Below are 13,108 nucleotides of genomic sequence, written 5' to 3' on the forward strand. Positions count from 1 at the left end.
GTGCTATGGTTAGTTTACATATGTCCCCAAACTCTGAATACAGCTTAGTTTTATATTTGCACAAAGAATCCAGGTAACTTTACCCATCCCTGATTCCTTAGCATCTTTAGTTCAACCTCCAGCTCATACTTCAAATATTTGCTGCAAGCACTCTTGCTCAGGACCAAGCTGGTATCCAGGAGCCCTCCGAATACTGCAGCTGTGATTCACAGGCTGTCTTGGTGCATTTAATGTGTTTTTATGAATGAACTAATTACTTTATTCAACTTTGTTTACTTGTATCTTATTAAACTTGCCACCAACTGCTATTAACATTTATTCTATTTCGAAGCTTCGTAACAGTAATCACTTATTGGGTACTCATCAATTAACCATCTGCTTCCCCTTAGCAGAGTAAAAATTGACAGCTTCATGTTATCATTACTCAAACTGGCATTATATTATAGATTTAGTAATTTAATTTAAATTCCTCTAGCTGCCATGGTGAGATTTGAGCCTGTGTCCCTAGAGCATTAGGCTGGGCCACTGAATTATTAGACCAGTGATATTACCACTATACTAACATCTTCCCTATTTGTAATGATTTATTTGTACAGACTTCTCCCATTTGTGCCAAAATGGATTAGAGTGCTGCGCTAAAGCTAAAGCAATTTGCTTCTGTGCCCTAATATCCTATGATATTTGAAATGAAACCTAATTGTTAGTGTAATAAAACAAAGAACTGCAGAGGCTGGAAATCTGAAACAAAAACAAATTGCTGGAAAAACTCAGGGCTGCAGCACCTGTAGAGAGAAAGTAGAATCCAGTGACCCTCCTTTTGGAGCTGATAATAACTAGGAAAAGGTGGTATATATGTTGAAGACAATGGGCATGTGGGGCAGAGATGGAACCCGGAGAAAGAACAAACAACAGCTGGGGAGACTTAAGGATGAATGATAGCATGTCAGGTGAAAGAAAAGCTGATAATGAGGACTGTAAATGATGAAAATAGGCTGGCTGTGTTGAAAGCAGCCCATTTCATTGACAGGGCCTGGTGTGGGAGATCGGTAAAGGACGTGGAAGAAGGTTTTTGGGTTCTAAAATTAGTGAACTTAATATTGACTCCAGAAGGCTGCAGGGCCCCCCAAGTGCAAAGTTAGGTGCTATTCTTTCAATTTGGACTGAATTTTGCTGAAGCAGTACAGCAGGCTTAAGACACATGTTGAATCGGGAAGAGGGTGGTGTTGAATTGGCAGGCAACTGGAAGCTTGGGGTCACTTTCTGCAAATGAAATGTACATCTGTGTTTCGTCTCCTGGCGTAGGGGAGACCATTGTGAACAACGAAGACAGTCGACGAGATTGATTCAGTGAAGTGCAGGTAAATTGCTTCATCTGGAAGGATCCAAAAGGATCATAAGCAATTAGTTCTGCCACCTCCAATGGTATGCCCCCACCAGACAGATTCCATTGCCCTCCCTTATCAGCAGGGAGTGTTCCCTCCAGGACCCAATGATCCATTCCTTTTCTACTCCCAACACCTCCCCACACACCCATGGCACATTCTCGTGTAACTACAGAAGGTCAGACTTCACTTATGTCCTCCCTGTTCACTATCTAAGGCTGCAGACACCCCTTCCAGTTGAAGCCATAATTTACCTGCAGTTCACTCCATCTTGTCTACAGTAATCACTGCTTACGATGTGGTCCCCTCTACAATGGGGACACCAAACACAGACTAGATAACTGTGGAATACCTACATCCCATCTGCAAAAATGACCCTAAACTTCAAGTTGCCTTCCACTTCAACACGCTACTAAATTCCCTGGCTAACATTTCTGTCTTGAACCTACTGTGGCGCTCAAGCGAAGCGTAGCGTAAGTTGGAAGTACAATGTCTCAAGGCCCCTGAACTTGACTTGTTAACTGTTTTCTCTTCGCAGATAATTTGTAGTGGTTTACCAAAACTTCACAACTGATAATGACACAGGAATAATGTCACTGAACTCCTAATCCGGAAACATGGGTTCAAATTCCATCATGGTGGCTGGAATTTAAATTCAACAAATTAATCTGGAATAACAGTGTGGAGCTGGAGGAACACAGCAGGCCAGGCAGCATCAAAGGAGCAGGAAAGCTGACGTTTCGGCTCGGGACCCTTCAGAAAGAACCCGAAATGAAACGTCAGTGTTGCTGCTCCTCTGCTGCCTAGCCTGCTGTGTTCCTCCAGCTCCACACTGTTATCTCAGACTCCAGCATCAGCAGTTCTTACTATCTCTAAATTAATCTAGAAGCTTGTCTCAGTAATAGTGATCGTGAAACTGTCGTTGTTTTGGTTCATGACTAACCTTTACCTGGTCAGGCCCAAATGTTATCCATAGCCACAGCAATGTATTTGACTCAGTTTTCCTCTGAAATGACCTGCCAAGCAATTGAAGATGGGCAACAGATGCTGGCCTTGCCATATCCTTATGCAAGAATAAAAAGAGAGCTGATGCATTATGGATGTTTGTTAGTTTGCATGCTAAATCTGGATAAATGAATTTAGGTCACAGCAGTTAGCAGTTTAAATTACACATTTAGGAATGACGTTGTGTTTGAAATCCAACATAGAATTGTGAAAAAAGAATATGCACTTAGGATTTTTCAGTTTTCAGTGCAAGCGTTCAAGGCTGCCTTCTAAAGCCAGGTACTCGTCTTGAGGGCAGGAGATTTACTTTTGGGTGTGTAGTACTAAGCCATGAAGCAAAATTGGAGGTCTGGGGCTAGGTCTCCAGTTTGACTGAGAAACATTGTCCAAATAGGCTTGAGAAATGGAAATGAGAACAACAAATTTTGAACATTTTGTACAGCATTTTACATCTTGAGTGACTTTGTAATTTCTTTCCAGTCACCCGCCTCTGAATGTTTTGGAGCAGGCCACAATTAAGCAGTGTGTGGTGGGACCAAACCATGCAGCGTTTCTCCTAGAGGTAGTGTATGTTTATTAAAATTGTTTATTAAATGATTAAATCAATAATAGTTCTCTACAGTCATATCTTGTAATTGAATCTTCATTTTTAAATATTATGGTGTATTCTTCAAAGGGGTAAAGAATCAAGTATAAAAGTGATACATCTATTGTCAAATGTCACTAAAAATGAAATTTGTTTGCAATAACCAGGAAAATCGATTTTCAGTCATAATTTGGCATAAAGGGAAATGTTTTGAGCAGCTTATATGCAGTATAATAAATTTCTTTAAGATGAGCTTTGTTTTTTTTCTGTGGTTTGGGAGCTTAATTTTGTGACATCCTTTTTTTAAAGTGAAAATCATAAATTATTGTCTTGATTAACCAGTTCTTTTAGCTTTACCACCGTTTATAGCATGTTGTTTACGTTGCACAACAATAAGAGCCAAGACCATAAACTAAGGGGATGCTGTGGCCTAGTGGTATTATCACTGGACTGTCAATCCAAACACCCATGTAATGTTCTGGGGTCCCGAGTTCCAATCCTGCCATGGTAGATGGTGGAATTTGAATCCAATTAAAAGAAGAAAAATTGTAAAGTCTAATGATGACCGTGAATCCATTGATTGTTGGAAAAACTCCTGTGTTCACTAATGTCCTTTAGGGAAGGAAACTGCCATCCTTACCTGGTCTGGCCTACATGTGACTCCAGACCCACAACAATGTGGTTGACTCTGAACTGACCTCTAGGCAATTAGGGATGGCAATAAATGCTAGCCTGTGACACCCTTATTCTGTGAAAGAGTTTTCCAAAACAAAAATCAGATAGTTGATTGCTTCAACAAAGAGCTTGCTAGGAGACACAGCTAGTTCATACCATGTATTTAGACAAATCTTACTGGACTAAACCTAAATTCAGAGCAAAAAGCAGCTGTATCTGGACCTTTTAACTATTAGTGTCAACAGATCATATATGATTGGAATTTTTTCGCATTCACTGCACTGCCAAGAAAATACCTCCCAGTGTGCTTGGCCTCATCAGTTCTTTTCATATGCTGTCCCTTGGCAAAAACATTCAGAAGTACCTTGTCAGGTTTCACATGTATGGTGACTCTCCTGATTGATTCTTTGCTGATTATGCTGCTGCAAATTTCATGACATTGTTATGTCACTTATTATTTCTTAATCTTCCATACTATTTCATATCTTGCATACTGTTTTCTATTTGAACCATCTGTAGTCTACCTATTTACATTGGCCCTTTTATAATAGAGTTCAATCTTCCGGGTTCTTGTCTACATTCTCCTATGGCTTTAGTATATTCCTTGTGTATTTTGATGGCTTGAACTTGAGTGAAACAGGAAGCAAAGTTAGGAGTTATTAGTACTTCTAGGGACAGACCATCAGTGTTCCCCATAAACATTTCCAGTACTCATAGCCTGTGCCTTTTAACATACATCATGTTTATATTCTTTTGAATTTCTATGCTTGAGTTTTCTCAAAGGGGCAACTTCAGAGCACCCTGTGAAGGCTGGGTTTCTGTGCAGCCACACATTTGCTGCTTAAAGGGCATATTAATGACAACCTTGTGCCACACAACTGTGGGCTGTTGGTTGAGCATCTTTTTGTTCAGGTTGTCTGACTGCATTTGGGATAGTTACTATATGGATTGTAAAGAAAAATATATGTAGTGCGTTTTCTCCAAGAATCCTTGGACTACTTCGGCTGTGTGCTGCTAATATTAACCTCCATATTCCAGGAAGGAAACAGTTTGTTTTATTAGGAAAAAACCACCAGCTTACTGCTTTATGCTATTAAATGGCCTTTGTATGTTGAGCAGAATTGGGCTGGAATATTTATGGTTCAAGCATTGCTAGAGTGGATGGTCCTTTTCAGTAGTTCAAATTTTTGAAGGCAAGGAAAATACCTCGGTGCATTTTGCATCCTTCTGATGAACAGGAGGAAAATGTGTTTGTGTTAATGGCTCCGAGTCTGTGGGACTGGAAAGAGAGGGGATGTAGACCATGAACCAACTTTGTAAATAGGAGGGAGAATTGTTTGACTCAGCTGAGTGATGATACTTGTTGTGTAACTTGAGCAGTGTTTATTTTCATAGGTAATTATTCTGATTTGCTTTGCCGTGGAGTGTGTCACACGACAAATGTGTAATGAGAAAATTTGTTGTGTTAAGGTCAGTGGTGGAACTTTTCAGTAGGCCAGCTTTGCCAATGTCTGTACGTAACTAAAACCGTTTCTGACTGGGAGCCTATATCTGAAGGTGCAGTGGATAAATTAAACGAGTATCAATGGAATCTGTAGAGCAGGGCTTCCCAAAGTGCGGTCAGGATCTCAAGTGGGGTTGAGGGCTAAAATTCTGGGGGCATGAATTGAGGCAGTAGTGGCATAGCATGAAACTCCAACTGAGATAACAGCTGTGTGCTCTGTCTAACAGACCAATTGGAGGGTCTGTTTTACATTGTTGCAATGAAAGTTAGGTTTGGAATGGATAGTACATTTTATGTTTAAAGGATTGACATCATTTTTGTTATTTTCTATTGTTGGAAATTGGGTGTTGGCAAGGGTGAATGCAGAGATTTGTAATGTCATCTGAAAACAAATCTAGTACAGTTGTTTTAATGGGTACCTTATGAACTGGCACTTTTGATAAACTGGTGAAAATTGTATACCTCCAACTGGAAGTATACTGTATTATCACTATCTCTGAGTAGTCAGTTGAAGGTGCGAGTCTGTCTGCCGGTAAGTTTGTTTTTTTTTATTATTTAAGGCAAAGTTGCACTATTTAAGTGATTTATGCTGTAACTTAAGTATAACATGGATATGTATGCCCCCTGCATTACATTTCCATTACTTAGTGTATACATTGATTATGTGGATCTCTTGATCAACTGGCACACTTCTGGTCCCATTGCAGTTAATAAACAGTTTGCTGTATTAAGTAAGAGATTGGCTTCTGAATGAGTTAGAATGGCACCAGGACTAGCAAGAGATCAGTGAATCTTGCTGTAAAAACTAAATATTGATTTATTTTTGCATAAAAATGATAAGTTTTGATTTTATAATTACCGCTCAGCTTGAGTGAATTTTAGTTCCTCTTCAAGAGGCAGGAGAATGCATGAATATAATTCTGCTAGTAGGTATTTATAGTAAAGGGCCTATATTTGTGTTTTCCTAGGTGAATGCTGCAGTCAACAAGATTTGGATTTACAGGGAATATGAACATTCAGTAGACACCCCAGGTCCCCCAATCTCAGAGCTCTGCAATCGTTAGCCATTAAATAATATGCAATTTCACAATTTCCCACTTAATACCCCATTTGCCAGATCTCTTGCACTCACTTAACAAATGTTTTTGTGGCCTTCTTGCGTCCTCTTCACCACCTGCTTGCTTGAGCATGTTGTATTTTATTCCACTCGGCCACGTCCTTAATATAGACTGAAGATAGGTGATAGTTAGACAGTTTAGTTATGATTTACTCAGGTAACTAATCATTTAAAATAGCCATCTATTGAAGTGAAAGAAAGTGAGCACTAATCAGAGAGCAACAGTTTTTATTTAATAAGAAATCGCTTTTAAAAACTACTTGAGACATGAATTTTAAAATATCCGGTTTTCCCAAAAAGTGTAGACGTCCTGGGTTGCTGGCTCTTGGGTGATCCCCACCCTGATGCCCTTTCGAGGGATGATTCTTCATGTGAATCTATGCTGTGTCTCAGCAAATTATTTCTCTAGATGGCGATCAGATCTTGACTCAAATTCAGTCTTTCAGCTTCTATTCATATGCACTTCCCTGTGGTTTCTCCCTGTCTACTTCAGAGGCAGGTGTTATAGCATTCCTGCTACTAGGCTGAAATTAATCAACGAAGAATACAACCTGGTTATCTTGTTTGGTCCTTTTCATTGTTGAATATGTGCATTATAGCTGTTCAATAGGCAGAGGTGAGCTTACAATATTTTTATTGAAATCTTATTTACTGATCCTATTCTTGATGAGCTGTGGATTTTCACTGACCCAGATAAGTGCTGAGTCTGATTCCAGAAGAGCATTTCGTAAGGGAATGGAATTAGTTTTGTTCTAGAAATCGTGAGGTGATTTTATTTTGCACTTGGGACACCAGAAGGTTATAGGTAAGCTTCGCTTTTCTGTTGACCTGTAAATTTCTTCCAAACACCTTTTAAATTTGGTCTTGGAGACATCACTCAGACCAAATCAATATATTCATTCATATCTGAAAAGTTGTGTGGACCATATTTAATGGTTTTGTCATACTCCCAATTGTTGCACTGTTTTCCATCTTGTATCAGAATGATACAGAGAAACATTTAAATTGAAATAATAGATTGTAACGCTTGCTGTGTCTTAGTAGTAAGATCAAAATAAATACCATACTATAGAGACAAGGCAGTTGTTTACCATGTAGCCTAGAGAAATTGAACTCTGAATTACTTTGTGATTTGTCATCTTGAGTTCGCCATAACTGAATAGATTTTCCATTATGGCTTATAACGCCTTCTGTCTTCACAGTATATGGTCCAGTGTAGTCTGAGCAATGTATAGGAGATCTGACTGTGTACGTTCTTTTTAAATGTGTGTTATAAAAATCATCAAAATATCCTTTCTACCTCCAGTGCAGAGAAGCTTCTTGTTGTGTAATCACCTCAAGCAGAGAATCTCAAGATGTTGTACGGAACAATTCGTCCTACTAGGTTGCTATTTCACTCTGGGTTCAGCTGGGCCACTTTTGCTAATTTTGACTTGACTGTAAATAGCAGTAAAACCATCTAAAAAACCAGACCATATAGCTGTGAAGACTAGAAGACCATAAGATAAAGGAGCTGTGTTAGGCCATGCAGCCCAGCAAGTCTACTCCGCCATTCAATTGTGGCTGATTGGTGTTTTTAAACCCCTTTTTTTCCCTGTAACCCTTGATCCTCCTGGCCAATCAAGAAACTATTTGGCTCAGTCTTAAATATACTCAAGAAGGCCTCAACAACCTTCTGTGGTAATGAGTTCAAGATTAACCACCTCTAATTCCTCCTCATCCCTTTTGCTTTTGAGGCTGTACCCTTGAGTCCTAGACTCCCGTGCTAGTGGAAACATCTCCACCTCCACCCTGTCCAGACATTTCCAAATTCTGAAACTTTTAATCAGTGAACATAAGTTGAGTGCGCGTGATCTTCCATTTAGTTTCTAGTGGGAAAGAATTCATGGCAACTTATGAGTTCTTAAATTGAGTGTTTTATTTGGTCCAGAAGATGGTTATGGGCAAAAATAAGCAGGTCAACATTGTGTGTTGGGGTATAAGGTGCAGTGTTTACAATATGTTTCACCCCCCTGCCCTGTCTTAGTAAAATGATTCTGATAACACCAGTGGATGGTTAATACTGCAGAAAACCAATTTACTTTTTGGACTATTGATGTTTTAATGGCATAATAAATTTACCATTAGTCCGGTGTTTGGCTAAAAGAGTACGTCCTGAAACAAGATTTATTTATAAAGGGCTTTGTACTCTAAACATAGTCGTCTAGTGCAGTCATTTTATAGTCTACATGTTTGAGGCAAGGTCATCTGGTTTTGAACTGCTGACATTGCTAGATTGATGCCATTAATATTGACATCACTGAATTTCATGTGCCACATGCATTCAATTGAATCTTAACTTTCTCTACTCGCCTTCCTGCCCTGGAAATGTATTGCAGTTCCTTCGCTGCTGCTGGGTCAGAATCCTGGAACTCGCTCTTCCTTACAGCACTTTGGCTATGCGGACACTAAATGAACTCCAGTGGATCACTACCACCCCCTCAAGGATAACTAGGGAGAACCAATTAATATTGGTCTAGCATGCAAAGCCCATAACTTGTGAATGAATAAGTAGGTTGTAATTATTTTACCAAATACATTAATTTATCCATTTTCACCATTATTCACCAATGAATTTTACCTTTATTTACATTTTTACACCGCTTATAAACTTATCCATTTTTGTAATATACATAAATAATTGTTTTTCATGCTGGAATGTTTTGTTTTGCCTCCCCGACTGCTTAAACATAACAGGATGGTCGCATCTGCAGAATTAGCTTTGCTGTTCAACCAGACAGATTGGAACTGGGAAAACCAGATACTAGTGAAGGGTAAGTAGTTCTGCGATCATACTCAATTTGTGATTTTAGTTTTTTTTAAAAGGCATGTATGTAACTATCTAATTCTTTGTGCGTGCAAATTCAGCACTGACATTTTTGGTGGTGATATAAATAACTTTTTATATGGGTATAACACTGAAGGGAGACAAATTGTGTAGCCATTTTCTTCACAAAGCTTTGCAGTTGAGCATTATATTTTTTGTTTAATTGACCAGATGCAGGATAATCTGGCTATAAGAGTCTGAACTTATGAGTTCTGTGTCTTGATTTAAGAAAATCTTTCTGGTCAGCTTTGAGTTTTTTGTCATAATTGTTACAGAACTAAATTAGATGATATTTTGACTAAATTTGTTTCATGAAAGATATTGTACATCCGGTTAAATTTTCAAGTGGATGTTGCAGCAATTTGATCGCCTTTGAACTTCAGCCATGATTTATCACAACATGCGTAGCTATCTTGTGTTGATTTTAAAAATGTTGGAGTAGTAGATGGATCTTTGCCACAGCCATAACCACAAAATACTGGCAATACCACTGTGCTCCAAAAACTTTGAACCAGATTAGGTTTTGATTTCTGCTGATCTGTGAAAATGAAGCATAATCAAAATAGTATTTATGCTTTCTCTTTGAAGGTTGCCTTTTCTAAAGACGGATTTCTGTCTTCAAAGGAAAAGTAAAATCATTACATCTTTAAAGATGTTCACAATGAATCAAGATTTCTAAGGCCATGGTTACATTTTTCTAATGGCACCATGATGATGAAACAATTAATGACAATGAATATCTTTTTGTATGAACAGGCATTTGAATTAAATTTAGTTAATTTTACATTTCATTCTGTCCAGCTATACTACTTTTGATTATTTTTTTCTAAAAACAGCTAAGCTTAAGCTTAACGTGACTTTAGTTGATTTTAGTTTGTAACGTTGCTCTGAGCTGGAAAGGACAAAAGCTTTCCATTTCAATGCAAAGGCTGAAATTGTTTTCATGTGTTAAATTTTTTTACTACACATGGCTGTGAGCCATGAAAAAATTTTAAAAATTAGAGTAAACATTGCAGTGCTAAAAATTGCCCAAGGGTGTTGCTCTGGCTGGTCATTGACCAGTTACAGCAAATGTAAAGTCCCTGAGCTGCAAGGCTTGGGATACCTGTGTTGTAACCCATCTCCCATCTTTGTTTCCAGTTCAAAGTTGAGCAGTGGTTCAGGCACAGGAAGGACTTCCAGGCCAGGCAGGAGTAGTGATTCCCCATGGTTTCTGTCTGGTTCTGATACTCTGGGCAGACTGGCAGGCAACCCCCTTGGGTAAGTTTTGGCAGGGTTCCAGGTCACCATGACCTATAAGTCAACCCTTCTGCCAAAAAAATATGCACTACTAGGGTGGTTAAAATTGTTTTGAAAACTGCTTGCTGTAAATTTTAGCTGTTATTTAAAGCGCATGTCATTGATGCATTCAGGAATGTGACTTATCATTCCTTGCAGCTAAAATGGGACGCTTGGTTTTCCCTTGTGTATGGGCTTTCTGCTGCTAAATGTTACTAGTGTACATTACCAATTACTTGTCAACAATTCATTTGGGTGTAGAGTGACAATTAAATGGTATTTGCACAAGCATATTCGTTTGAATTCATGAATGGGGATCTTGGTGATTGCTTTTCTAACACTGTCACACGCCTTAAGATTTGTAGAACAATAAATGTTTTTATTCTATTCATTTGGAAGCAGATGACTTGAAATGTTTACTATGCATCCATTAACAATTCCAACTGTGAAACGTTGTAAATGATCTGTGAAATGGTATTTAACATGTCTATAAAATAATGGGCATACTTGTCAATGGTGTACTAGTGTGAAAATTTCAATTGCTAAAACGTACTGTAGTTATTGAACAGTAGAAAATCCTGGGATCCTGAGAATATAACTAACAGTACACATTTGCAAAGACGAAATAGTTTGGGAGTTTTGTGAAATATCATTGGGTGTCATCTGATATATAATGCAGATTCAAACAGCTGGTTATTGTACACATTTTCTCATTACTGTAGAATCACCGGCCATCTCCGTAGCTAATCACCTGAATATTTTCTAACCGAACCAGAATTCTTTCTTAAAAATAGTCAAACAAATCTTTACCAAAGATCTGGGGCTAATTTACCTGCCAATCAGATGTCCACCAAGCATGGCCATGATTCTTTCCCACTTCCCATCTTGCAGAAATGTACACTTAGTCAGCATATTGCTTGGGGGGGGGGGAAAAATTTGATTGTTTCCCTCCCTCTGACTGCAGCCAATCTTAAAGCTGTATTATTTTGCTATTGGAATTTTCATTATCAACGTTGGCTGACAATTATTTAGCAGAGTTTAACCAAAGTTCCCCATTATTTAATGCATGTTTGAATTTCATATTTGCAGTTCATTTGTCCAGGCTATTTAAAGCACTTTTCGAAGCTGCAGTTGGCTGATGCATTACTTTAACCCTTCTACTCATTGCTATTTAAATGCTATGAAGCTTATGAGTGAATTATTATGCATAAAGTACTCCTGGAGAAGCTCTGAAGGTGATTCATACTTCGTCATCTCTCATGGTGTTTGCAGGTTTCTTGTATGAATCTTCGCATTCACTCCTTTCTAATTTAGGTTAAACTAATTTAAGCCAATTCAGTCTCCATGAATTATTCACTTAGGAGCCGTTGGAGTTCTGGAGTCAGTGGTGGAGCTTCTGGAAGATCATCCACAGGAGCAAGGGATTCAAGGAGGCAGACTAGAGTAATACGTACTGGACGGGATCGAGGATCTGGACTTCTGGGAAGCCAGCCACAACCAGTTATACCAGCGTCGGTCATTCCAGAGGAACTTATCTCTCAGGTACTGTGGTAGTATTGCCCTGGGAAAGAAAATTCATCCCATTGTGCTGAACAATGTCATTTAGCTTGTAATGGCCTTCTCTCTCTCCTTTTTAGTGTTTGGCCTATTTTAGTGTATTGCACGGTACTGTCCAAATTGCTGTTGATCGATGCAGCTAAGAGGGAATATCAGTGGTCACTGATTTGAGATATTGGCGATTTAAGTATTAAATTCCACATGAAATGAATATGGTTGAAAAGATTAGCAGTACCTTTCTAATTGTAGCTCGTGGGTCAGTTACTTCAATTGGCTGGATGGCTGGTTTGTAATGCAGTGTGATGCCAACAGCATGGGTTCAATTCCTGCACTGACTGGGGTTACCAAAAAGGACTCTCCTTAACCTCTTCCCTCACCTGCGGAGCGGTGACCCTCAGATTAAACCACTGGTTTTCTCACTAATGAGAGAGCAACCCTATGGTCTGGTAAGACTATGGCAGTTTTTCACTAATGATGAAGTTTCATGGTTAGATTTGAATCAAAGTCAAAATGTGATGCAAAATAATTTCAATAGTTTATTTCCTACTTGGGTTTAGTATTTTAAAATGCATTTTGTGCGTATTGCATATATAAATTTATAAATTGGCTACCTCATTCCTCTAATAGTTGGGTTTGGATATTGTCGACATGAGGTTGTGATGCAAATATGCTAAATACTAGGCACTTGAATTGGGTAAGTAAGTAACAATTATTTTTAGAGATTGACCCTGTAATCCTAGTAAGGGTCAAAGATGTAGCACTTGATATATTCTTATGACTTATGTGTTTTTGTCATTGACTTAACTGCAATCTACATGCAATATGTAATTCATCTTTTTTTAAAGAAATCTGCAGCTTTCAATGATACCATTTTATACTGTGTAATTGGTCAGTGGATTTCTAAAAGTTACTTTGCACTTGTTGGAATGCCAACATGCTTGAAATTGGAAGCAAATGAGGAGAGAGCAAACAAACATGCTTGTCTATGGAAAGATAATTGCAGGTTAATTATTGGTGGAAGAGCACTGCAGACATTCATGGTGGGACAGTGGCTCATTGGTTAGCACTGCTGCCTCACAGCGCCAGGGACCCATGTTTGATTCCAGCCTCTGTGGTGTGTGGATTTTACACGTTTTCC

The 13,108-nt window shown here is 38.6% G+C and overlaps 1 protein-coding gene across 1 annotated transcript in view; it reads left to right on the plus strand.

The window, feature by feature from the left end:
* Positions 1-2,868: 2,868 nt before the first annotated feature.
* The window catches only part of LOC125482927 (E3 ubiquitin-protein ligase UBR5-like), a 32,702-nt gene continuing 22,462 nt past the window's right edge, over positions 2,869-13,108 (plus strand). Inside the window, exons 1-4 of the mRNA XM_048595746.1 lie at positions 2,869-2,949; positions 9,006-9,082; positions 10,276-10,395; positions 11,775-11,955. The gene's annotated coding sequence lies outside the window, so the exon portion shown is untranslated. The remainder of the gene's footprint in view (positions 2,950-9,005; positions 9,083-10,275; positions 10,396-11,774; positions 11,956-13,108) is intronic.

The sequence above is a fragment of the Rhincodon typus genome, chromosome 4 (assembly GCF_021869965.1).
Source record: "Rhincodon typus isolate 14 chromosome 4, sRhiTyp1.1, whole genome shotgun sequence".
Taxonomy (NCBI): domain Eukaryota; kingdom Metazoa; phylum Chordata; class Chondrichthyes; order Orectolobiformes; family Rhincodontidae; genus Rhincodon; species Rhincodon typus.